We start from the raw sequence: 26,942 nt of genomic DNA, 5'->3' as shown, positions 1-26,942 counted from the left end.
TTGCATTCTGTCCTCTGATAGTTTCAACTCGTGGGCTCCTGCCAATTCCTTATTACACAGACTTGGAGAGGGAAGCAATGCCAGTGGCTTCAAGAATCAACGCAAGTTTCATGAATGGCACATCTAAGCCATGGTGCCAACCAGACATTGAGCTGTTGGTCACCTCGACTCGGTTGCATAAGTGTTGAAAGTCACGGATTCCCGCAATTCTGTGGCCGCATTCTCAAGGCTATCTTCTATAATACACCTCTCAAAAAAATAAGGGAACAAGTAATCATCACAGCATAATACCAAGTCAGTTACAGTTCAGGCATATTAATCTGTACAGTTAGGAAGCCTAAGCGGTTGTGAATCACTGTCTCTTGTTTTGGTGCAAATGAAAGTGACAGCAGGTGCACCGGAGATAGGCAACAGCAAGACAACCCCAAAAAGGGAATGGTTTTGCAGGTAGTGGCCACAGACGATTGCTCTCTCCTTATGCTTCCTGACTGATTCTTCTCTAGTTTTGCCTTTTGCTAGTGTCCTTGTCACTACTGGAATTATGAGGTGCTCCTTGCAGCCCATTCAGGTTGCACAGGTAGTCCAGCTCCTCCAGTATGGCACATTCATCCGTGCTATCAGAAGAACCAGAAGGACCAGTATCTGCTTTTTTGTGCGAGGAGGAACAGGAGGAGCATTGCCTGAGCCCTCCAAAATGACCTCCAGCAGTCTACTGGTGTGCATGTTTCTGACTAAACTGTCAGAAACAGACTCTATGAGGGTGGCACGAGGGCCCGTCATCCTCTAGTGGGACCTGTGCTCACAGCCCAGCACCGTGCAGCTCGATTGGTATTCGTGAAAGAGTGTGGAGGCACCGTGGTGAACGTTATTCTGTCTGCAACATCATCCAGCATGATCGGTTTGGCTGCTGGTTTGGAGAGAAACACAAAGTGCCCTCTGTGTATTCACTATGCAACCATCAACAACTCTGACCTGGTCATATATATGTCCCAGGGCATCATCCTGTGTCTGGTCCATAGCGAAATCGGAAACCCGGTTGAAGGCGGGATCCAGTGCCGGGCCTTCCACTGGAAGAAGGAGAGAGGAGGTGAGTCCCAGAACTCGTTCCTTCCCCTGGGTCCAACAGGGTACTGTTGGCTGCTACACGACTGGAGTCAGAGGGAAGGCTGTCCCTGCCCCTCTCATCACCTGCAGTCACTAATGGTGATCGGTCCCCAGAGACATGTCCCAATTGTGCCCCAGCCAAATCAGACAATGAGAGCCTAGGATCTTTAATATTGGACAGAAATTCAGAGCCTCTGGGTCGTCCTCCGGTCCCATCTTTGGAATCTGCAGACCTGCCCAAGCCGGGTTTGCTGCGGTAAACAGCAGGGTTAGGTGCAGGAGCTGGTACTTGAAGTTGCTGGACAAGCGTCTCGAGAGTTTATTGTTTTTGAGCCTGCAGCTTCACCACTGGGGCCAACAACTGTTCCACTGGAGACGCCTCCATAGCTGTCCTTCCGGGTACAGAGTTCAGGGTAAGTATGTCACAAAGCTTCCCCACATTGGCCACCAAATGTAAATGCCGGACACAATAAACGGAGAGAGTCTCGGGTTCCGGCGGTGTCCGAGCTTTATTGGGGTTCACAATAGTCCAACAGAAAAAAACACAAAAAGGGGAAAACAAGGCAAAACCAGCACACAAAACATCCACACAAACAGGGTGCTCCGGGCAGTCACAATAAAGTCTCCCTCGGGGAAGGAGAGGGATTAAATAGATGAAGCACACCTGCCAATGACGTCACAGTCGCCTCAGTGATCATTGCCTGCAGCCGTGAGCTCACAAGCTGTCTGCGAAGCAGCGGACAACACGGCTGCAACACATGAGCACCTAATTAGTGTGCGTCATCAGCAGCCATGCCGTGACAGACAGCGTCCTGCCAAAATCACAATAAGATGTATAAAAGTACAGAAAAACAAAATGTAATAAACTAAAAATGATCTTTAATACATAGAATTAAAGAAAATAGGTTTAGTGTTTACAGATTCCTTTTTGGAAATACAATGACATGCATTACAAATGAGTATTTACATTTTATTTACAGCTGGTGCTCATGTGTCACTGTGCCCCTCAGGCTGTGGCAGCCGGTGACATATTGGGCAGCCAGGGAGGCTGTGTGTCCCTCCTCCAGGAGGACTGACCATTTTTATTTTTTCTCAGTTTTGTCAAAGGTAGGGTGGCATTCATTATTTTGTTAAGGAATGTGTCCCTTATTTTGGGCATATTTATTGCATTGCAGGAGGAAGTGCAACTCTCTCTCTCTGTCTCTTTCTCTCTCTGTGTGCGTCCGTCTGTCACTGGAGGCGTTTGTCGTCCCCGTCCAGTGACACCCTCTTAACTCCCCCGGCCCCCTGGAGCGTGACCTACAGCCGAAGGGAGCGCCTGAGGGCTGGTTGGAAGCATCTTGGACTCGGGTTCCTCTTCATCACCAGAAGGGGGAGCCGGAGTAGATTCCTGCAGAGATTGACACTTGTTTTTTTGTTTCAGCAGAAACAGTGCGGAGGCGACCCAAATCCTGCTGGGGGGAGGTGTTTAAAAAAAAAAAGTTTTATCTTCTTCATAATGACATTATCCTTCAAGAAAAGACAAAGGGCATCAGATGATCAATACGTTAATACATCTCTTATAATCTCTCTTTAAAATACCAACTATTACAATGTTAACCATACATAAACAAAACAACCTATGCTTTTGTTTTTAATGTTGCTAGATCTCACAGTGATAAAATAAGGAAGATATGGTTTAACCAAAAAAGTTGATAAAACATTTCTTGGCAGAGCGCAAACAGAGGACATGTAAATAGGCTGACATTAAATTAAAGATAAGATTCTAAATAAGCTATCTTTTCTCTTCAGTCATGATGAGGAAAAAATGATAACTTGAATAATTTCATTCAGAATGACAAAGTTGCTCAATGTAAGCGCATTTTTCAGAGTAACGTTAGCACAGCTTCCTACAAATTGTCTGATAGATAAGATTAAAAAAGAAATCAGCTATCGGCTATGTTACAAATGAGAATTATACTATTAATATTGTACATTTATGATCATTATGTTTGTAGTTTGGATATGTCGATAATATATTTGACAGTAAATGGGTTTTATACGGTGTGTCCAAAAAAACTAAACAAAAACCCATCCCAATTTGCGTTACGTGATCGGGACCACTCCGTGGACCACAGTGCCGAGGTCCGGACCACTCAGTCGCTGTGGTCCAGACCTTGGACCAAAAAATGTTACAACCCCTACTGCTCCGCTGTGTCAGTTGTTTCTGTAACTGAATCACAAAACTGGGTTTTGATGTGCTCCCCACGTGCGTGTTTACAACGTCACTGAAGAAAAAAAACATCGAATCTGGAACACTGACGAGAATTGGAAGAAGCCGTGGCTGTGGCTAACTGTCTGTGAGTAGTATAGATGGCAGCATCACTTATTTTGAGAGCCGGAAGTCCCGCCCTCCCTATGTACCTTTGAACTGGAACTCCTCTCTCCTTCCCAGCACCCCCCTGGGTTACTCTTTGACCCTCCCTCCTTATGTACCATTGAACCGGAACTCCTCTCTCCTTCCCAGCACCCCCCTGGGTTTTGTAAGGTCATAGGTCATCTGGTAAGATGGTAGCCATTTTGTTAGGGTGACATCCATCATGGTGAATGTCCAAGGGCACCTCACACTGCTGGTGTGGAGGTGTAATGTTTAATAGCATAAACTGTGTTTTTAAGGTTATATTGTTTTATGATACTGTTTAAGTAAATAAAAAGAGAATAAGAAAAGTTTTAAATACATATATATATTTAAAGTTATATTGTTTTATGCTACTATTTTAGTAAATAAAAAGAGAATAAAAGTTTTAAATACAGATATATATATATAATCAATAGGTTATATTGTTTTATGATACTGTTTTAGTAAATAAAAAGAGTATAAGAAAAGAAAAGTTTTATATTTTATTTTAGGTTATAATGTTTTATGATTTGTTTTAGTAAATTAAAAAATAAGAAAAATAAAAGTTGTATATACACTCACCTAAAGGATTATTAGGAACACCATACTAATACTGTGTTTGACTCCCTTTCGCCTTCAGAACTGCCTTAATTCTATGTGGCATTGATTCAACAAGGTGCTGAAAGCATTCATTAGAAATGTTGGCCCATATTGATAGGATAGCATCTTGCAGTTGATGGAGATTTGTGGGATGCACATCCAGGGCACGAAGCTCCCGTTCCACCACATCCCAAAGATGCTCTATTGGGTTGAGATCTGGTGACTGTGGGGGCCAGTTTAGTACAGTGAACTCATTGTCATGTTCAAGAAACCAATTTGAAATGATTCAACCTTTGTGACATGGTGCATTATCCTGCTGGAAGTAGCCATCAGAGGATGGGTACATGGTGGTCATAAAGGGATGGACATGGTCAGAAACAATGCTCAGGTAGGCCGTGGCATTTAAACGATGCCCAATTGGCACTAAGGGGCCTAAAGTGTGCCAAGAAAACATCCCCCACACCATTACACCACCACCAGCAGCCTGCACAGTGGTAACAAGGCATGATGGATCCATGTTCTCATTCTGTTTACGCCAAATTCTGACTCTACCATCTGAATGTCTCAACAGAAATCGAGACTCATCAGACCAGGCAACATTTTTCCAGTCTTCAACTGTCCAATTTTGGTGAGCTTGTGCAAATTGTAGCCTCTTTTTCCTATTTGTAGTGGAGATGAGTGGTACCCGGTGGGGTCTTCTGCTGTTGTAGCCCATCCGCCTCAAGGTTGTACGTGTTGTGGCTTCACAAATGCTTTGCTGCATACCTCGGTTGTAACGAGTGGTTATTTCAGTCAAAGTTGCTCTTCTATCAGCTTGAATCAGCCCATTCTCCTCTGACCTCTAGCATCAACAAGGCATTTTCGCCCCCACAGGACTGCCGCATACTGGATGTTTTTCCCTTTTCACACCATTCTTTGTAAACCCTAGAAATGGTTGTGCGTGAAAATCCCAGTAACTGAGCAGATTGTGAAATACTCAGACCGGCCCGTCTGGCACCAACAACCATGCCACGCTCAAAATTGCTTAAATCACCTTTCTTTCCCATTCAGACATTCAGTTTGGAGTTCAGGAGATTGTCTTGACCAGGACCACACCCCTAAATGCATTGAAGCAACTGCCATGTGATTGGTTGGTTAGATAATTGCATTAATGAGAAATTGAACAGGTGTTCCTAATAATCCTTTAGGTGAGTGTATATATATATATATATATATACAAGGTTATATTGTATACATTTGAGAAAAATAAAAGTTGTAAATACACATATATATTTTATTTTAGATTATGTTTGATTATACTGTTTTAGTAAATTAAAAAATAAGAAAAATAAACGTTTTATATATATTTAAGGTTACACTGTTTTATGATACTGTTTTAGTAAATTAAAAAGAAAAATTAATATTTACCCAGAGTGGGATTTGAACCCACATGTGTTTTTAGTTTATATGTTTTATGATTAGGGTTAGGATGATACTGTGTTTGCAAAATAAAAAGGTAAGAAAAAATCGATTAAGAAATGTATAGACTTACATATATTGCATGTCATTACATATATATTTAAGCAAACACAGATAAACACACATACCTATATCTCTTTAGTTTATATTTATCAATAGACAATAGAGAACAACAGTGAAATATATAGAATTATATCTGTTCATTTTGACCAGCACTGTACTTATTATATTTGTTACATTAGTGAATGCTCAAACGTAGCCTTAACATGTATCATATTTAAGAATATACTGCATTTCATTCCATTACACACACACACACACACAAACATATATATATCTTGTTAGGTTTTATTTATCAATAGACACTAAAGACATGCACACCACTTTTCTTAGAGAGACACAGTGAAGCACTATTTGTGAATACTCATATGTAATAAATAATATATGTATATATGATTTGTTTGTGCTCAAATGTATAGAATTAATAAAATACACACACACACACACACAATGGTGACTTTTATTGTGGCAAACAAGCATTTTACAACATGGAACATAGTCAGAAGTAGAAAAAGATACTCCATGAAATGTTGTATAGATACTTGTAATCATTAATTTCTGGTTCACAACACCAACATTGGACAGAAACAAACACGGACCTGTACGGAGTAATGTCATTTCCAGCATATTCCATATATATTCTATTCAGTCTTTCACTCTTGGCTTCTTTTTCAAAGTTATACCAGGTTCTGGCGACAAAGTACATCAGGTATCTATTGTAAATAAAGTGAGAAACACTTAAGTTTCTATTCCTTTGGAAATACCTTATTTTTCAAACCTACAAATACATGGTGACAACTGCAAGCATGACACACATACAAAACACAGAAATAGGGACCACACTGCAAGGATATAATAAGCACAAATGGTATTTTACTGCAAATTTTAAGTTTTGTAAAATTATTTATGTAACTTCTAGGAGTAATCTGCAAACTACATAGTGAAAATGCAGTCAGTCTTCAGGAAACACACACAGCAGACTGAAATAAGCACAACGTCATATTTATATGAACCAAAAGTGCATTCTACTAAACCCTGAAACTCTGAAAAATCACTACAAACTCTATGTTTTGTAAAATGGCTTATTTCACAGACACAGAAACAAATAGGCTCACCCTCAACATATTCCAACACTTACAAAAATTATGATGTAAACTTAAAGGTTTACCAGTAGTACAGGGGTATTATTAATCTATTCATGCAACTTTTAGACACTTGTCTAATACAGAGCTAACAACTGCATTGATAGCGGGTAGCAGGGCTTTGACAATGCTGTGCGGTGGGGTTTAAAATTACTTTGTAGGCCAGGGCTTTAAAACCTTACCCCATTGTAACATTTTCAAATTAGCCTCCAACCCCTAAAATACTAAGACATGTTTTTTGTATCATATGTATCATGTTGTTATACTATGTACATTAATGTGGTTTATAATTTTGATTTAATTTGACATAATTTTATCATATTTTTAATTACAAATTCATATATATAAATAACAAATACTATATAGTAATAATAATGCAAAAACATATTAAGCAATCATATTTTTACTTACAGAATAATATATTTAAAATAACAATATAATAATGTAATAATAATAATAATAATAATAATAATAATAATAATAATAATAATAATAATAATAATTTAAAAACATATTAAACAAAACTCACCCTGACTTTGTCACAACCTCAGGATGGGGAACCTCTGCTGTAGACCCTCATCCACTCTGTCAACAGTTTGTAGGTGACATGTGCAGAAACATGAAAACTCAGTCTTGGTGGGGTGTTTCTGTCCAGTGGTCTGATCTGATACAACTTTCTACTACATTTCATATTCTATTAAAATATAACAAATTAGTAGTTCATAAAAAAGTGCTCCTGCTACTCTTATGAGTGTCTCTACAGCCCCTCATTGCTCCCTTGCATTACAGAGCATGACACGTGCTCTTCACATTGAAATTCACATTCATGTTGATGTAGGACTCGTCAACACAAAACTGTACAAAAATACATGAAATACATAAACAATACAAACATTAAGAACAGAAACCACTTTCAATCTGACATTTCACAGTATAGAAATTAAATAAGTTTGAATTACCTCATGGTTTTCCTCAGGCTCGGAGCCAGGCCCCATGTTGCCATCAGTGTCAGAAGCTGAGCGCTCTGTGTAAGATTCAGAATAACGTTCAGCTGTGTGCGGTGGAGAGGGGAAATGGAGATGCAGAGCAGGCAGAGTGTCTGTGAGACGGGTTTCTGTCCTGCTTGTCCTGCAGAGCCTCTCTTATCTGAAATGGCACTGGACACAACCAAAGCAGCAACGTCCCACAGGCAACAGGTCCTTAAGAGAGAACACTGTCAAATTTAACATTCAATAAAAGTCCACAGTTTTGACCATTTTCAGTTGAATTAATCCTCCGCATCAAATGCATTGAGACCATACACAGCTTTCAGATGCCTTGTACTTTAAGATATGTTGTATATTTAGGCTACCCTGTTATTGCTTGAATAAAATGTTATTTTATGAGAGCAGTAAGAAAAAGGGGGAACAAAGATATATAATTCAATTAATAATTTTAAGCACTCTTGCTATTAGAAATAACTAAGATGAAGGCCTAAACTGGCTATCTAGTAACTGTTTAAAAATAAATGGTTTTCCGTGAGTGTGCTAAAGAAATGAACTTCTCATTTCTGTCATTACAGTGAACTAACTGGAATACGTACAGCATACACCTAACAATTGCTAAGAATTAAATGCTTTTCTTTATGAAATGTAAGATTAGTGCTCAAAATAATTAGACATCTATATTTCTAACTGGGCTTGATTATGTTGACTGTTTATGGCTGTGCTTTGCCATTAATTCCAGTTTTCACCTTGTTCTCTATGGGTTGGTTTCAGAGCATGATTAGCACTAGTTTAAGTACATTACTCAGAATATGTCACTCACCATTGTTTGGTATACAAAATGATTTAGCCTGAAGGACAATAAAGCATTGGTATATAGTACTATACTAGGCTAGCAAAAGTAATTTACCCATGTACATAAACAACCTACAGTCTGAATTCAACCTTCTTGGCTCTGACTCACATGTACCAACTTTTAAAATCTCAATTTGACTTACTAGTAAAAGTTACAAAGTGAGAGGGATTTAACCATAGACAAAGAACGATAGGTTGCATATGCAACCCCGGTTATCTGAGAAAAGAAGGACTGCCCAAGGGGGAGGGGTTTTCAGCGTGCATCGCTGGAACGCATCGAAGACTTTTGTCTATCAAAGCTGCCATTGGCCCTTGTGCCCGTCACTCAAACAGGACCCTTCCACTTCCTGTTTGTATAAAAGGTGACGTCTGCACAAGGACTTCCTCTTTTTGCCGGGAGCTTGAACTCCCGCGCGAGCTTGCAACCCTTGGGCAGTGCTTGTTTTCTCAGATAACCGGGGTTTCATACGCAACCTATCGTTATCTTTCGAGTCAGAAGCACTGCCCAAGGGGGAGGTGTTACAGTATAACCAAACCGTCGCAAGGGAGGAGGCAGCGAGCTGGTAAGAGAGCCTGCCCCGAGGCGAACCTACTAGGAGCCGTACCAACTCTATGATAGAACCACAGGGGCCCCTTGGGCCACATCTGGGCTGCTCAGACGCGAAGACCACAGTCACGCTGAACTGGGAAGAAATAAGCAATGGTGTATCCACAGGCAACAAGACCTTGTGCCTACCATGAAGCCTAGTAATAGCAGTCTCCTGCTCTACTAGCAGGGCTAGGAGCAGGGCCAATACCCAGACCACACCATATAAGCACAGGTCGCAGTCCGTTGAGCCCGTGCTCAACATACAGCGGGCTACCCAGACTAGATAGCCACTGCTGGATAGTTCAATTACGAATAATGGAACTATATACACAGTGGACCAACAAGAACCAACTCAAGTGCCTTCCGCTGGACACCGCAGCAGTGGCCTCAGCACTAGCATAGCTAGGGCGGGGCCACAGACTGCTGGCAAAGGAACTATATACATAGCGAAGCACGAGTGCCCTCGCTAACAACAGGAGCAGTTGTCCATTCTAAACTTAATAAGGAGCGGACAAGCTCAACTGTATATTCTAAAGAACTATATACACTGCGGGGCGCAGGAGCCAGTTCATGCACCACACACATGACACAGGAGCAGGATACCCACTGCGGAAGCTAGCGGCAACAGATGCTCTAATGATGTCAATAAATGAACTATATACACAGCGGGGCACAAGAGCAAACTCAAAGCCTACTGCTGAATACAGCAGCAGCGGCCCTCAGCACAGCTAGTATAGCTAGGGAGGGGCCAAGGCCTGCTGACAAAGGAACTATGTACAATGGCGGGGTACACGTGTAAAAAACACATGCACTCCCACCTATAGAATGAACTGTATACAAGTCACAGTCCGGTAGGAAGGGATAACGGTTCTGCATTGCTTTTCCCAAGCATGCTCAACAGGGGCAGACAGGGATAGAAAAGCCAGGAGCCAGTGCCTAACAGGCTACTGCGACTCAGCTGAAGCCAACACCGGATTCCCAATAGAAGGAACTGGGCCCGTCACGTCCAGCCTGTACAACCGAACAAAGGTGTGCGGCAAGACCCAACTCGCAGCCGCACAGATGTCTGCCAGTGGGGCGCCTTGGAAAAAGGGCCCACGACGTGGCTACACCTTGAGTCGAGTAGGCCACCAGGTGTTCAGGCACTGGGGCTCCAGTTGACTCATAAGCCGTGGTAATGGTGTCCACAATCCAGTGCGAGAGGCACTGCTTTGAAAGCGCCCGGCCACAAACAATTGGTCCGAACATCGAATGTCCTTGGTGCGCTTCAAATAGCACCTGAGAGCCCGCAGCAGGTCAACAGGTGTAGCCTACTCTCCTCCTCCGAAGAGAAGGGTGGAGGATGGAAAGCCATCAACTCAATAGGCCTGTTGATATGGAAAGGAGACAGCACCTTCGGGAGGAATGCAGGATTAGGTCAAAGTGTAACCCTGGAACCATCTCCTGCAAAACGGACACACACAGGGTGAACAGACAGGGCATGTGACTCGCTGACGTGATTGCCAGCAAAAATGCCGTCTTCAGTGACGCAAACCTTAAGTCATATGACTGCAAGGGCTCAAATGGGGCCTTAGAAAGCGTGTCCAGCACTACATTAAGGCGCCATGCGGGCAAAGAAGGAGCGTGGGTAGGCCTCTGCCTACGTGCACCTTTCAGAAACTGCGCTGCTAAAAAATGAGGGTCCGGAGGCTCGCCATCAATCCTGACATGACATGAGGAGAGGGCGGCTAAATAAACCTTGAGCAGCCAGTAGGGCACAGATCTGGTCCATCTTGGTGCAGCATCTCGCCCCCTGTCTTTCAGGACGTGACTAGGACCCCGCGGGTCCGGTCCCTGACAGAGGGGGCAGATCACGTCACCACTCCAAGCCGGTAGCATGCGGTGGCCACACGTGGCACAGCAGCGGGGACGGGAGGAGGAGGAACGGGGTCTCTCCATACCGTCAATACCACGCTCGATATTGTTATTTTATATATATTATTTTGTAAGTAAAAATATGATTGCTTAATATGTTTTTGCATTATTATGACTATTATTATATAGTATTTGTTATTTATATATATGAATTTGTAATTAAAAATATGATAAAATTATGTCAAATTAAATCAAAATTATAAACCACATTAATGTACATAGTAATACAACATGATACATATGATACAAAAAAACATGTCTTAGTATTTTAGGGGTTGGAGGCTAATTTGAAAATGTTAAAATGGGGTAAGGTTTTGAAGCCCTGGCCTACAAAGTCATTTTAAACCCCACCGCACAGCATTGTCAAAGCCCTGCTACCCGCTATCAATGCAGTTGTTAGCTCTGTAGTAGACAAGTGTCTAAAAGTTGCATGAATAGATTAATAATACCCCTGTACTACTGGTAAACCTTTAAGTTTACATCATAACAAGTGTTGGAATATGTTGAGGGTGAGCCTATTTGTTTCTGTGTCTGTGAAATAAGCCATTTTACAAAACACAGAGTTTGTAGTGATTTTTCAGAGTTTCAGGGTTTAGTAGAATGCAGTTTTGGTTCATATAAATATGACGTTGTGCTTATTTCAGTCTGCTGTGAGTGTTTCCTGAAGACTGATTGCATTTTCACTATGTAGTTTGCAGATTACTCCTAGAAGTTATATAAATAATTTTACAAAACTTAAAATTTGCAGTAAAATACTATTTGTGCTTATTATATCCTTGCAATGTGGTCCCTATTTCTGTGTTTTGTAATGTGTGTCATGCTTGCAGTTGTCACCATGTATTTGTAGGTTTGAAAAATAAGGTATTTCCAAAGGAATAGAAACTTAAGTGTTTCTCACTTTATTTACAATAGATACCTGATGTACTTTGTCACCAGAACCTGGTATAACTTTGAAAAAGAAGCCAAGAGTGAAAGACTGAATAGAATATATATGGAATATGCTGGAAATGACATTACTCTGTACAGGTCAGTGTTTCTTTCTGTCCAATGTTGGTGTTGTGAACAAGAAATTAATGATTACAAGTATCTATAAAACATTTCATGGAGTATCTTTTTCTACTTCTGACTATGTTCCATGTTGTAAAATGCTTGTTTGTCACAATAAAAGTCACCATTGTGTGTGTGTGTGTGTGTGTGTGTATTTTATTAATTCTATACATTAAAGCACAAACAAATCATATATACATATATTATTTATTACATATGAGTATTCACAAATAGTGCTTCACTGTGTCTCTCTAAGAAAAGTGGTGTGCATGTCTTTAGTGTCTATTGATAAATAAAACCTAACAAGATATATATATATGTTTGTGTGTGTGTGTGTGTGTGTGTAATGGAATGAAATGCAGTATATTCTTAAATATGATACATGTTAAGGCTACGTTTGAGCATTCACTAATGTAACAAATATAATAAGTACAGTGCTGGTCAAAATGTACAGATATAATTCTATACATTTCACTGTTGTTCTCTATTGTCTATTGATAAATATAAACTAAAGAGATATAGGTATGTGTGTTTATCTGTGTTTGCTTAAATATATATGTAATGACATGCAATATATGTAAGTCTATACATTTCTTAATTGATTTTTTCTTACCTTTTTATTTTGCAAACACAGTATCATCCTAAGCCTAATCATAAAACATATAAACTAAAAACACATGTGGGTTCAAATCCCACTCTGAGTAAATATTCATATTTCTTTTTAATTTACTAAAACAGTATCATAAAACATTGTAACCTTAAATATATATAAAACGTTTATTTTTCTTATTTTTTAATTTACTAAAACAGTATAATCAAACATAATCTAAAATAAAATATATATGTGTATTTACAACTTTTATTTTTCTTAAATGTATACAATATAATCTTGTATATATATAAAACTTTTATTTTTCTTATTTTTTAATTTACTAAAACAAATCATAAAACATTTTAACCTAAAATAAAATATAAAACTTGTATTATCTTATTCTCTATATAACCTTAAATATATATATATTTAAAACTTTTCTTATTTTTTAATTTACTAAAACAGTTTCATAAAACAATATAACCTAATATATATATATATAACTTTTCTTATTCTTTTTATTTACTAAAACAGTATCATAAAACAATATAATCTTATATATATATATATATATATATATATATATATATGTATTTAAAACTTCTATTTTCTTATTCTCTATATAAACTTATATATATATATATATATATATATATATATATATATTTAAAATGTTTCTTATTTTTTAATTTACCAAAACAGTTTCATAAAACAATATAACCTATATATATATATATATATAACTTTTCTTATACTTTTTATTTACTTAAACAGTATCATAAAACATTATAACCTAAAATATATAAAACTTTTATTTTCTTATTTCTTAATTTTCCAACACAGTATCATGAAAACAATATAACCTTAAAAACACAGTTTACGCTATTAAACGTTACATCTCCACACCAGCAGGGTGAGGTGCACTTGGACACTCACCATGATGGATGTCACCCTAACAAAATGGCTACCATCTTACCAGATGACCTATGACCTTACAAATGGCCGATATCAGCCAAGATGGCTGACATCCAAAATAGCCGATATCATCCAAGATGGCTGACAAGGGAGGGTCAAATGGTAACCCAAGGGGGGTGCTGGGAAGGAGAGAGGAGTTCCCGTTCAAAGGTTCATAGGGAGGGCGGGACTTCCAGCTCTCAAAATAAGTCATGCCGCCATCTATACTACTTCTGTGGCTGTCTGTGGCTGGACCGGAGGGTTGGACCTGGGTTTCTCTTCATTACGAATACATCTTTCGCTGCCCAGGTGCCCACATGCCTGACCTGCTTTTCAGCTGGATCACAGCTCCGCCCCAGCAGGGTAGAGCATCCAAAAATGGTACAAACTCATCCACGTATTGCAGTGTTTCCGGGAGAGCTGGCATACTGAGCGAGAAAGTCAACACTGACAGTGTGGCGAGAGACATAATGTATGTGCTCTGTAATGTCATTGCTGTCAGGTGAGAGATTTCTATGATGTCATCGCTGATATAGCAGTGAAGTGAGAGGAAGAGGAAGGGATAGCACGTGTGTGGGCTCACTGGCTGCCTCAGCTAGAATGGGTGAATGAGAGAGTGCAGGAACGGAATGCAGGAAATATACAATTGTATGTGACAGGCCGCTGTCTGTCACGGCACGGCTGCTGCTGACGTCTGCTGATGAGGTGCTCATGTGCCACAGCTGTGTTGTCACTCCCTCGCTAACAGGCTGTGGACTCACGGTTGCGGGCAATGAGCACCGAGGCGATTGTGACGTCAGTGGCAGCTGTGCCTTCTCTATTTAATCCCTCTCCTTCCCAGATGGAGGCAGCTAACCCGCTGAGAAGGAGTACTGACACTCCCAACCCTGACTGCCCGGAGCACCCTGTTTTGTGTGGATGTTTCGTTTTGGTTGTTTTTACCCCTTGTATTTTGTCCCGTTTACCCTGTGAACCACAATAAAGCCCGGACACCAACGGAACCAGAGATTCTCTCCATCCCTGTGTCTGGCTTTTACATTGTATTATGCATATTCTGAATCGATTTGTAATGTATATTCATGATTTATTGATTGAAAGAGTTCTGTTTCTTCTGGCTAAACTTGTTTGCACATTGAATATTGAATTGTAGTGTCTGTGTGTGTGTGTGTGTGTGTGTGTGTGTCACTAGAAGTCCAGCACACTATCCATTGTGGCACAGAACCACAAAACTGTACGACAAAGATACTCTTCTGCATGCCTGCAGATGACCGGGCGTCTCAGCGTGATTTGACAAGTAGCATTTACAGTTGTGTTTTTTAAATCCCTGTCTCGCTGATTTTGAGACGGATGGAAATGATGGGTTCTTCTATTTGGTAAAATGGCTTTGCTCATTCGAGAGGCAGCCAGGTTAAGCGGGCAATAATGCACAAGTAGCTCTGTCTTGCGAATCTTGGAACTGTCCATTGGACGTACACGGCGTCAGTCGTCAAGAAATGTCAAACAAGGAATGCCCACAACGATGGTGGGATAGAAAGCCACGGGTGCAAAATACAACGGCTTAGTAGTCCATGGCCTTAAGTACAAGGCCACCTGATCCAGCTGTTCCCGGAGATGCAACTGACACGGAGGGGGACTGGTACAGTGACAGTGGCTAGGAAAAGAAGCAGCGTATGAGGTCTTGATAGTCAAGCAAGGATTTGGGACAAAGTTGGCATTCCAGAAAAGTAAAAAGTGAAGGCATCAGCGAGGCACTTGACTGCAAGATACCTCTGGCTGTCACGAGGAAGCCCAGCAAGCTCTAAGTTTCATGAAGTGAGCACTGACTCTGGTGGGACTTGAACCCACAACCTTTGAATGACCACTGCCCTTTTCACTAGAAGTCCAACGCGCTATCCATTGCGCCACAGAGCCACACAAGACATTTGTCACCATACTGTTCTGCACGCCTACTGATGACGGGGCATCTCAGCGTGCTTGTAGAAGTAGCATTTTCAGATGTGTTTTTTAATCCCTGTCTCGCTGATATTGACACAAAAGGAAATGATGGGTTCTTCTTTTAGATAATGCGGCTCATGTTGACTTGACTGTGAGGGGAAGTATTTGTCAAGCACACTGTCTGTGTCTGTCTGGCTGTCTGTGTGTGTCTGTGCTTGTGTGTGTGTGTCTCTGTGTGTGATGTGGGACAGTGCCCTGTCTGAGTGCCAAATATATTATATTCCCACCATTGTTGCAGCAAGATTGTGTAACCCATATATGAATTTAAGCTTTGTGTATGGCTCCGGAGAGGACAGGTACAGTAGTTCTGTGCAGGTGATTTTTAGAAAAACATTTTCATCCAAGGACATAGAAAGAACATAATGTAAGACACAGGAGACGTGTGTGTTAAAGTTTGAGGTACCTCATTACCATCATCTAGTTGCCCAGAAACCAAAGGGAGTCCTCTTGTATATGATAGCAAGTTCTTTAGAAAAACTTTAGATGTGTCTTGCCCAGTGACCATCTCCGGAGCGCTTCGTTGTAGCTCAATAAACTTTTTTGGTATTATTTCAGTTAAATCAGGTCCTGATTATTCCTTGTCCGCCTGTTTATTGAGGGAGTAAAATTTGTCCCTATTAGTGCGTCTGTGTCTGTGTCTCTGTGTGTGTGTGTCTGTGGAGGGTTGACATTTTTGATATCCATAACATCAGAGCAGATGAGCTGAACATGTTTCTCATTATGCACACTGGGCACACTATATTGAATAGCGATAACACTACACACATATGAACACCAAATTATTGCTGAATCTATAGTTATGTTAACTCTGAAAATGATAAAATGATCATCTGAAACACACAACAATAAAGCAACGAACATCATTCCACAAAGCAAAGCGAGCACATACAAGGATACTGTAAATTGTAACTGTACGCATACACTAATGTACAAGCACAATGACCATGAACTCAGACCCAATTCTTGGTGGGGGGGGTTTAAGACTAGAAAAGTCACTGGTGCCATCACTGGTATACATTGATTACAGATCGGGCCCTGTGTTCAGTGTGGCCACTGCTACCTACCTACATACCAGAGGAGGCTGGTGCATAGAGGTGCGAGAGAGCAGTTCTGGATCAAACACACCTGCTGCTGCGCTCTGCTCTCCAATGCGCACTGCAGGTCAGTCTCAGGACCAGACAGTGCGCAGTAAGTTGACCATTGAAATACTCTTGCTGTGCTGGATTTTATTTCTGCTATGACACTGACAATTTGATGAATGGTGATAGCTAGTTTAGGGTTACCATACATCAGAGGATGCTGGTCCACAGAGGCAGAGGAGGTTGCTCCTCCTCTATCTTTGAGTGTTTAGCTGTTACTGTTTCTTCAGTTATATTTGTACTATATTACCTTGTTATAGTGTTAAAATGTATTTTCATTTAATAGTGTGGTTTTTCAAAGTAAATACTTTTTATATACATTAATCATATTAACTAAAACAAATATGATTTTCTTTTTAGTAAAAATAATACTAATCGTTAATGTTATTTATTGTTTGTTATTGATTGTTAAAAAAATATGTTTTAGCTCACAAGTTTTTGTGTTCTTTTCTTGGTAAATCATTTTAGCACCTTTTTGCCATGTATTGAACAAATAAGTGCTGTTTTTTATTTGACCTATTTGTATATATTTGCACAGTATATAATGTTACATAAGGGTCCAGGGATTGAATGTTACACTCATAACTTATTGTTCAGACATTAATACATAGATTTTGTTTTGCATGTAAATACTTGTTTGACGTCATAACACTTTGTTGTAAAAGGTACTTCTTAACATACAGTGTTAAAGATGCATTCTAGTGATGTTGGGGGGAGTTGTGTACCCATTCTCTCCAGTCAGGCATTTTCTTTATTTTTGCATATTAAGGGGACCCTATTTTGTTCACTAATACCATTCCCTCTTGCACTGAACACATGCTCAAGGAATGTGTCCATATTGAAGCACTTTTGGGGGTGAGGCGGGTGGAAAAGTTGTCTGTATTGTCTTGTGTTCATGGCAAGAAGGCATCACCGTTGTCTATTGTGTTCATTTTAAAATACATTTGTCACTAGCAAATGGTAGCAAATATGGTGGTACATTAATGCTGGATTGTTATGAATAGCCCAGCTTATCCTTGTAATTTGCTTCAATCTTGACTTACAAACTGAGTTTTTAAAACCAATTTTAAAAGCATGCCCCCAGACCCCCCTAGCAGACCTCTCTGTAATAATCATGGCCTCCTTATGGCCCCCGCCCCATTTTCAAAATCCTAGAATCAGTGAAATGATTTTTGTCCTGTTTTTCATGTTGTACAGAATTGATTTCTTATTATCATGGTTGTACAGTAAACTGTCCAATTTATTAATTCGGGACCGTTTAGCCTGGAGCTTAGGCTCACTCATATCTTCTTCTTGAAAGTGGCGACTGCAGACGATAGTATGAGGGGTTATGCTGAACTGCTCACACCAAATATTTTGTATCCACTTTTTGAGAGTATCTTCCATGGTAGGGAAAGTATGAAAAGAAAGCTCAACACGCAGTTGAACTAGAGGAAGCCTCACGCAGCGGGACATCTGATACCCCACTCCCCCGCTGTTATTGTGAAAATGGTGCGGTCGAAACACTTGGCCAGTCAGATGTGCGGAACACACTGATGTGCATTTTGCAGCTCAGCAATGCGGAAACTGACTAGCGAGTCAAAATGCCTCACCAAAGGCAAAAATCAGGGGACAGAGAGGAAAAGGAATCGAAAGAAGCAGAGAGGCAATGGCCACATTTCTTGCAAAGCATGAACACCAGGTATGATAGGCGAAGCTGAACATGGCAAAAGTGAGGAGCTGGTAGACTCGCAAATAAAACGTCAGCTAGAAAGCTTAACCTTTAAATAACGTTAGCACATTCACTTCACTAGATAAGACAAAAAAACACTGCTTCACTGGCCATGAGAAGGGCTGTGTACTAACCCGGTATTAAACGGGCCCCGGTGCTAAATGATTAAAGACTGTAGTATTGATGAGCTCCGACGTTACGGTTCTTTTGAACGTGTCGGTGTCATTGGAAATCACGCAGCTGCAGCCGCTGCTCTGCTCTGTCGGACTGACACACACACACACACACACACACACACACACACACACACTATGGCAGGGATGGCGAACCCGTAATGCAACGTCTGAATTTCAGTGTGAATACATACACAATAAAATAGCACCCTTCCCAGTAGCTCGAAATACCACGCATTAGGCTGCTATGGGTTAGATCATGGGTTTTCAAACCGGTCCTGGAGTACCCCCTGCCCTGCTGGTTTTTGTTCCAATTTAGGTTTTAATTACTTAATTGAATGGTATATTGCTTTGTTAGGTCAATTAAGGATTCAATTAAGCAATTTAAGACCTCAGTTGCTGTGAACATTTTGTCAGGGTTCACATCGCAAAAAGTGAGACAAATTCACCTCCATTTGCGATGTATTTTCTTCATCGATTCGCTGATTCTGCGATGCATTAAAATACGTTTTTCCGTCCCAAATCAAGCATCGAAAATGCGTATAAGCAATGCTGAGGTACCTCCCCTTTAAGATACGCGTATTTTTTTATTTTTATTGTGACGCCCGAGAGGCGGCCCGCACTCCGTGCCCTGTTACCCGAAACCCGTCCCTCATTGGCCAGCGGGTCTGTCACTCATACAGGGCAGGGCTGTAGCTTTCCAATTACACCAGACACGCCCATATCCGAGTACTTGGCTGCGCTGCGGGTTTGTGTGAGAACAAATAATCACCACTTTTGATAATTGGTAGACCAATTTAAGTTGCTAATCAAGCAACTCGTGTTGCTAAGCAAAATTATATTTGATTAGCATAACTACTATGCAAATTTGAGACAACAAAATGTACGCTGCAGTTGGAACAAAAACCAGCAGGGCAGGGGGTACTCCAGGACCGGTTTGAAAACCACTGGGTTAGACGATTGCACTGACTCCTTTTTTCACACGCAAAATTACATCGAGAGCAACAGACATGGACGGTCACTACTACTGAGTTCAGGCAATAATTACTATGCATGCTATTTAAAGTCGTTCACATTGTCTGGCAAACCCAGCGGATTGTACATCACGCATCACACTCCCCTCACACAGACGCACACAAAGAAAGATATAGAGAGACACAGAGAGAGACAGATAGAGAGAGAGAGCGCTACAGTAATTAACGGAGCACAAGAGGTGGCCGCCGAGGCCACACAAAACACGACAAAGTCAGCACAGTTTCCAAATCAACCCTATTATTTAAAATATATTCAAACTCGGCATTTACGTTTTCAAAGGAAAACAATCTGCCGGTTGTCGTGGTTGGATCGATCCATAATAATGCTAACAATGTTCCAATTTCCCAACTTACATAGCTAGCTAGCGTTAACTAATTTGACTCAGATCAGTGTAATGTGTGATGCGCTGCATCACTACACTGCATGCTCACGCAGCAATGACGCAGTGACACAAATGGAACTGGCTGGCACTTATTCTGCTCGGTGATATTCTTGGTTGTTCCATGGTGGTGCTAAAGTGGGGCTGTAGCCTAACCAAGCCATACCCCGCCGCCACCCCTGACGCTGTGCAAGATTTCTATGAGGGCAATTATTGCTGTGAGTGACCTAGACAGATGTCATCATGGGCAGACTCTCTCTATATATATTTTTTTTCACAATAATTCATATTGTCTTGTGCATCATAATAATTGTAACCAGGTGGCTGATGTGTACACTCTACCCTTGGCTAAATTACTGACCATGCCACTCGTTTCGCCCAAATAGTTTTAGATATAATGCGCACAACTCAGGTTTCCCCCTACAAGATCTTTTTAATCAAATAAAAGTAAGCAGAGACCGGAATAAATTGTACAAAATGTTTAACAGTTTATTACAAGCAAAAATCCAAGAATAAAAGCAGGATATGCAATAAACGATTCAATAATTATTCATCTTAAATGCCACAGGCGAACTGGGGTTAGTGAAGTAAAATAAACAAATAAACCACACTACAAACCAAACTCTAAATGTGAAAACAAATCGTGATCATTGTAACAACTCAACTCCAAAAAAGAAACCATTCAAATAAGAAACCCCAACTACCCGTTCACCAAGTGGCAATTAGACAGATGACTTTTAAAACTATTGTACGTTACAAATCATAATATAACAATAGTTTAAAGATGGATAAAAACAAAGAAAAAAATACATAAAATCCATTGTCAGCATGATTAAACAAAAGTTACCTAAAATGCAGTTTAAATCCAGTTACCTCGGGGAGGACAGGTATGCAGAGCAGCTTCCTTCATCCAAATCCTGTCACAGAGTTAGATGAGTTGGGAGCTGTGAACACAGGTGGGACTTGATAGGGGTGGGACACTTTCCTGGTTTTCTTCTATTTTTACCCCTGTCAGAGATCCCAGTTTAATACTAATGTCTAATCAGATTAATCTGTGTCCCAGTCTCCCTCTTTCATATGATATGCAAGTATTACTGATGTAACAAATATCATTTTATTTTCTAGAAAGGGGTGAGGTGACACATTAGCTGACTAAAGTAGGTAGAAACTTTTTTTTTTTAATCTATGTACTATTTGTCAATAGTGAAGTCATGCTGGATTCCAAGACGTGTCTCAGGCTGCCCTCTGACACAGAAGGACCTTATTAAGGGCATGTGTTGTGTGCAGGGTATTGTTATTGTTGTATTGCTATGACCAGCAGTACATATTGTGATATTGTGGAGCAGTGTAGCACAGTCACTCAGAGATGGCTCACACTCTGGGCCCTCATTCACCACAGCCCAACACTATAATGGGGATCCCAGACTGACGGGTAGTGGCAAAATAAATCAGTTTTCTGTTGGTCTCAGTGTAGGATGTTGTTAATATACACTGCACTGCTGGGTTTACAGGTCACAGTGAGTGTCTCTCCTGGCTGAACAGATTTCACTGATGGAGTCTGAGTCACAGTATACTGTCCGCTGGATTCTGGAAACGAAGAATACAAATAATGCTTACATATATATGTAATATACATGAAAACAATCTGATTTGGTCTATGAGTTTGATGTGTGCCTGTTTAGATATTACAAAGAAATACATACAAAATGGAAATAATAAAATCAAAATAATTCCCACCCTGAGTGCAGAGTGTCCAGATGAACATGGTGATGAAAGTCATTGTTGATGTGTATTGTGTTGGCATGAAGGGCAGCTGTCGGTCATGAAGTGTTAAACTCACAGGCTGTAAACACTCCCAGAGCACTGAAGCATGTGCTGCCGGTGCCAAGTGTCTCGTTGTCGGACCTGCTGCATGGATTCCCCAGATCACCGCTACCTGTCACCCCTGTCTCAAGTTTTGTGGTTTCCCTTCTAATAATTTCATTCTTTTCTTTCTTCAAATGTACTTAAACCAAGGAGTACAGTTTTTGAACCATTCAAGACGATTTTATTAATTTTCCTTTTTTAAAAAAAACTGGTGGTTCAGTTAATTTGCTACAGAAATTCGATACCCTCTCAGTAATGTTGTGTAGATTGCTAAATGGAGAGTCTTTGACAGCATAAACATATTAACTGTGTAGTGGTGCACCTCAACAGCTTAACAAGCTTTCCATTTCCATTTTCAAAATAAGAAGCAGAATGTGCTCACAGGGCTCCCCAATTATTGACATTTGAGGCCAGAGGAGTAAATTGATGCACATTGAATGTCATATTTTTTTCTCCATAAAGGATCTGAACACAAATTACAAATTCTACAAGGATAAGGGCAGCAAAATGAGTATCCCGCGTATCAATTTCACTTTCTAACAATATATGCATTGGTTGCACAAGCAGAGCAAATTGAGCATTATTTAAGAAGCATCTTTCAATCACAAAGGCAACATGTTCCCTATGACCCACTGGGCTTTGGAAAGCTGTTCCTCTGCTCTATATCAGACCTCCGGATCATTTGTTTGTTGCTAATTGATTGGTTTAAGCCCCAGGTGTGTACAATCCCCCAGGAAATTATATACTAGGCTGCAATTTAGTGCGTATCCTCCACTTGTGTTGCAATCTGACCCAAAGGGCAACACCTTTGAGTTACTAACTTAATCCTGTACCAATGTTTACATATTAGATAACTTTCACCATCTGCTGTCAGAGAAACAATGCACTATGTTTGGCAAAGCACTACGCTATGTACAGAACACACTTATTCCTGGGTAGCTGCTGCCATGCTGGAACAGGCTGGCACACAAAATCAGGCGCCTGCAAAACAGTTTATATGTTATTGCTCAACTGTCATAAATTGTAGAATACATGATCTCGATAAAAGCTCTGACATTTATCACACAGGGCAAGCCAGCTAAGCGATGAAAGGAACCATAACCATTTAATGTGCCTTTTCACAATTGCTGGCGCTCTGTGCCACGATCAGCCGTGTTCAGCCAGCATTAATGACACAGGCCGCTTGTCTAGAACGGCAACATGAATTGAGCACCATCAGAGTAAACAGACAGTCGCAGTGCGGGGGCTTCTGTAGACTTTCACAATTATCCGAATTTACTTTTCTCACTTGAATTCTGTGCTCTCTATATTATCGCTGGATCCAGGGGACTGGGGACAGTGCTGGCTCAGTACCGGTACACTGTGTGTGTGTGTGTGTGTGTGTGTGTGTGTGTGTGTGTGTGTGTGTGTGTGTGTGTGTGTGGGTGGCGGGGGGGGCGTGCTGGGCATCCCAGGTGCTGCTGTCTTAGACCGAGGTGGAGCCCGAGTGGTAGTCTGACGTCACCTTCTCTGTGGCACTCGTCACTTCCTTAGTTATTGTCATCATCGCCGCTGCTGGGGAAACTCTCCACTTTAAAAGTGTCATTGTCCTCACCATACCTGGAGAAATAAAATAAAACGGTTCAGAATGGTTACTGGAAATCAGGGTGTGTGCCCTGCGCTGAAACCAAACACAAGAAAGGACGAGAGTGAAAAGGAAGAAAGGGAAATAAGGAGAGAGAAACGTTCACCTGCACCACAGCTCACCAGGGTCGACCCATAGTGAGCGCCCAACAAACCAAATGGCCCATCCCTAGCTCCATAATATCACTATCTATATCATATATGTTTGCTTATATATTGACTTAAATACGGTGTTGCTTATTTATGGTGTATGCAACTGTGTTAAAGGATTTATGTACAAGGTTTCTTCAGTTTAATCCAGTACCCCCCCCCCTATACCAAATGGCCCGTCCCTAACTGCACAATATCACTCTATACGTTTACTTGTATTTTAACGTAGCTTATTTATGGTCTATGCAACTGTATTTAAGGATTGATACACACGTTTTCTTGTCTTTTGGCTTTGTTTTAGGATTATACTCACGTTTAATGATGCTCTGGTCACTCCACAGACTGCCTCTGTTGTCTGCTGCAAGTGGTACATTCGATTACATCTTGACGTGCGCTAGTAGCGATCGTTTCCAGTACATTTCTATATAAAATACTACCGGAGTTAGGCTGGAGGACACAAACCGAACGCAACCGCTGGCACATTGTCAGTTGCACGCATTCGTGAAACTAGCGCACCGAATAGCGCACCGAGGAAAAATCTGAGGATTTAAATCGTAACAGCTGTAAAACGTAAGATAATATGCACTAGCCACACGGACTAGTTCTAGAGAATCTGTACTGGCCCGCAGCGAGCTGCACTAGCCATTGGCAAGCGGGCTCGCGTTAAGATCGACCCCTGTAGTAGAACAGTGTGTCTCTATGGTTACCTATGTAGAAGCCCCAGTATAGACCAGTGTGTCTCTGGTCTATTAGATGGACTGTATTATAGAGTTAGACTTATAATTGTCACATTGTGCCAAATGTTGTGTCAAACGTAGTGAGAAGTCTGTTAATTATACAGTAGTCAAGCTGGCTTGCATTAGTCAGTCACTAGTCAGTGGGAACTGTTTCTCTTTGGGTCTAGTCCAGTATGGTCCTGCCTATGACTAGCCTATTGTTGAATGGATTGTTGTTTTAATGAGGGCTGAGATTCTAGTCCAGTTGATGTTCTACTCTCAGACTTTTGATTTTAAAATTTACTTTTCACGTTGTGCCTCAGAATGCTCAGGAGTATATGAATCAGATGTGAATTGATAATGAAACAATGATTGGTAAAAATCGATGAAGATCGATGGTTCCATGTTTATGAAATGTTTTGATTCTTGAAGGCAATGTCACTCAATGTGTGTGACTTCTTAATAATGAGTATTACAGTTCAGGCCAAATGGCAGCTGGAATTTGAATACTCTGTATTTCATGTGTTTTAAGTGGTATTGTTCAAATACAGCACATTTAGAAGCCTGAATGATGCAGCAAATTGACAAAACATTGAGTGACAGTGAGTGCAAATTAAATAAGAAATAACAAAGTTTGTTACAGTTTTAAATAATACAAATTGACAATATTTTCAACAATTTTCTTTTCCTGACACACTGGTCTATACTGGGTCTACTACATAGGTAACCATGGAGACACACTGGTCTATACTGGGGCTACTACATAGGTAAACATAGAGACACACTGGTCTATACTGGGGCTACTACATAGGTAACTATAGAGACACACTAGTCTATACTGGGGCTACTACATAGGTAACCATGGAGACACACTGGTCTATACTGGGGCCACTACATAGGTAACCATAGAGACACACTGGTCTATATGGGGCTACTACATAGGTAACCCAGGGCTCTACAGTGTGAGCGTTATGCTCGAATTTGTGAGTGAAAATAATGTTGTGCGAGTGTGAAATACAATTTGGGCGCACAGTGCATATACAATATTTGAACTCTATAAGTAAACACTACATTGACAGGATTTTGATAATAATTATATTTTACACTAATCATTATTACGTTAGAAAATGTGGGAAATGTAGTTCGGTTGTGGATTGTCGCAATTAACCGAGAAGGCAATGAAAACTACAAGAACCGTGAATGACGTTCATGACCCAGTGCTGCAGCGGTACATTTGGTACGACATCCAATCACCTACCATCTGGCGTTAGCCGCCTCGTCATTAAAACACACTTACAGATACAGTAGTACTCAGCGACAGCGGGGCTGCCAACGACTTAGCGATAAAGTTGATTAAAATCGAATAAAATCTTAAAATGTAATTAATCGTCGATTACTTGGGTCTACCTGGGGCGCAGCTACTAGAAAAAACCTTGAGAGAGGCAACAGCTTCACCCGTGGAAAGTAAAGGAGCACTTTACATTGAATTTACACTGGAGAGTTTGCTGCAACATGTGCACGGGTGAACTCACACGGTGCGGGCACAATGACACAGAAAACTGAAGAGACGCACTGGAGCCGATGGCAGGATGGAGACATTCAGCTGGTACATTTCTGGACCGAAAACTTGTCCATTAAGGATGGCACAGTGGACCCGTTTAAACCATACAAGTACTCAACCTTTCTGTTACTTGAGTTACACCTAGTTTCTTTCTTACGGTGGCCCTGAAGTGCAACTGCTGAAAAAATAAAACAGCAGCTGCGAGATTTGCAGTGGCTGTGAGATTTGGAAGTGCTGAAAAATTTATTTTGTAATAATTATCTGAATCTCAGCCAATGAGTTCCTCATCCACCTAACAGACACTCATACAAGACAGTGTCCTAGTCCTGCGCTCTTGTTGGGAAGGATATATCACAAGAACCATCTTAAATTACCCACTGTTCTAAAACTTACTATATAAGGACCTACCTCGCTCTCCTTGTTTGTTGGGTAGAAAGATTGTGGTGGTTTTGACTGTGTTAATATATATATATATTTTAAGGATTGCTTGCGTTTTTGATTTGGACTCTTACTGAGAACCCTAATTTTGTGATTGAACCTGGACTGGCTGAGGACCCACTGCCTACTGATTTGGACAAACACTTTCACAATGTCAGAGAAGCCTTTGTGTTTGATCACTTTGTAAACTTAAGTGATGGTAACAAAGAAGGAAACCTGGACCCCACCGGACCTCACTTTCGCAGCCCCCCAGCTCCCCCGGACCTCACTTCATCAGCATCAGGTCTATACTGGGGCTTCTACATAGGTAACCATATGTAACGAGGAGTTAGTAAATGTCCTGCTGTTGTAGGGGTTCTAAGCTAGATATCTTGGATGGATGAGAAACTAAAGGATCTAAGTCCGCGCCCCCAACACAGTTTGTCCCTATACCCCCCAAATTTGAGGTATGTGCCCATCCTGCGTTATATATTTTTTTACA

At 40.8% G+C, this 26,942-nt stretch overlaps 1 non-coding gene across 1 annotated transcript; it reads right to left on the bottom strand.

Annotated features, from left to right (window-relative positions):
- Positions 1 to 15,495: 15,495 nt before the first annotated feature.
- trnar-ucu (transfer RNA arginine (anticodon UCU)) lies at positions 15,496 to 15,586 on the bottom strand. The gene is given in 2 exon segments: positions 15,496 to 15,531; positions 15,550 to 15,586. It is a non-coding gene; the product is annotated as a tRNA-Arg (tRNA).
- Positions 15,587 to 26,942: the final 11,356 nt, after the last annotated feature.

The sequence above is a fragment of the Amia ocellicauda genome, chromosome 12, assembly GCF_036373705.1.
Source record: "Amia ocellicauda isolate fAmiCal2 chromosome 12, fAmiCal2.hap1, whole genome shotgun sequence".
Taxonomy (NCBI): domain Eukaryota; kingdom Metazoa; phylum Chordata; class Actinopteri; order Amiiformes; family Amiidae; genus Amia; species Amia ocellicauda.
The sequence above is the reverse complement of the archived record's forward strand: the minus strand, read 5'-3'. Positions and strand labels throughout refer to the sequence as shown.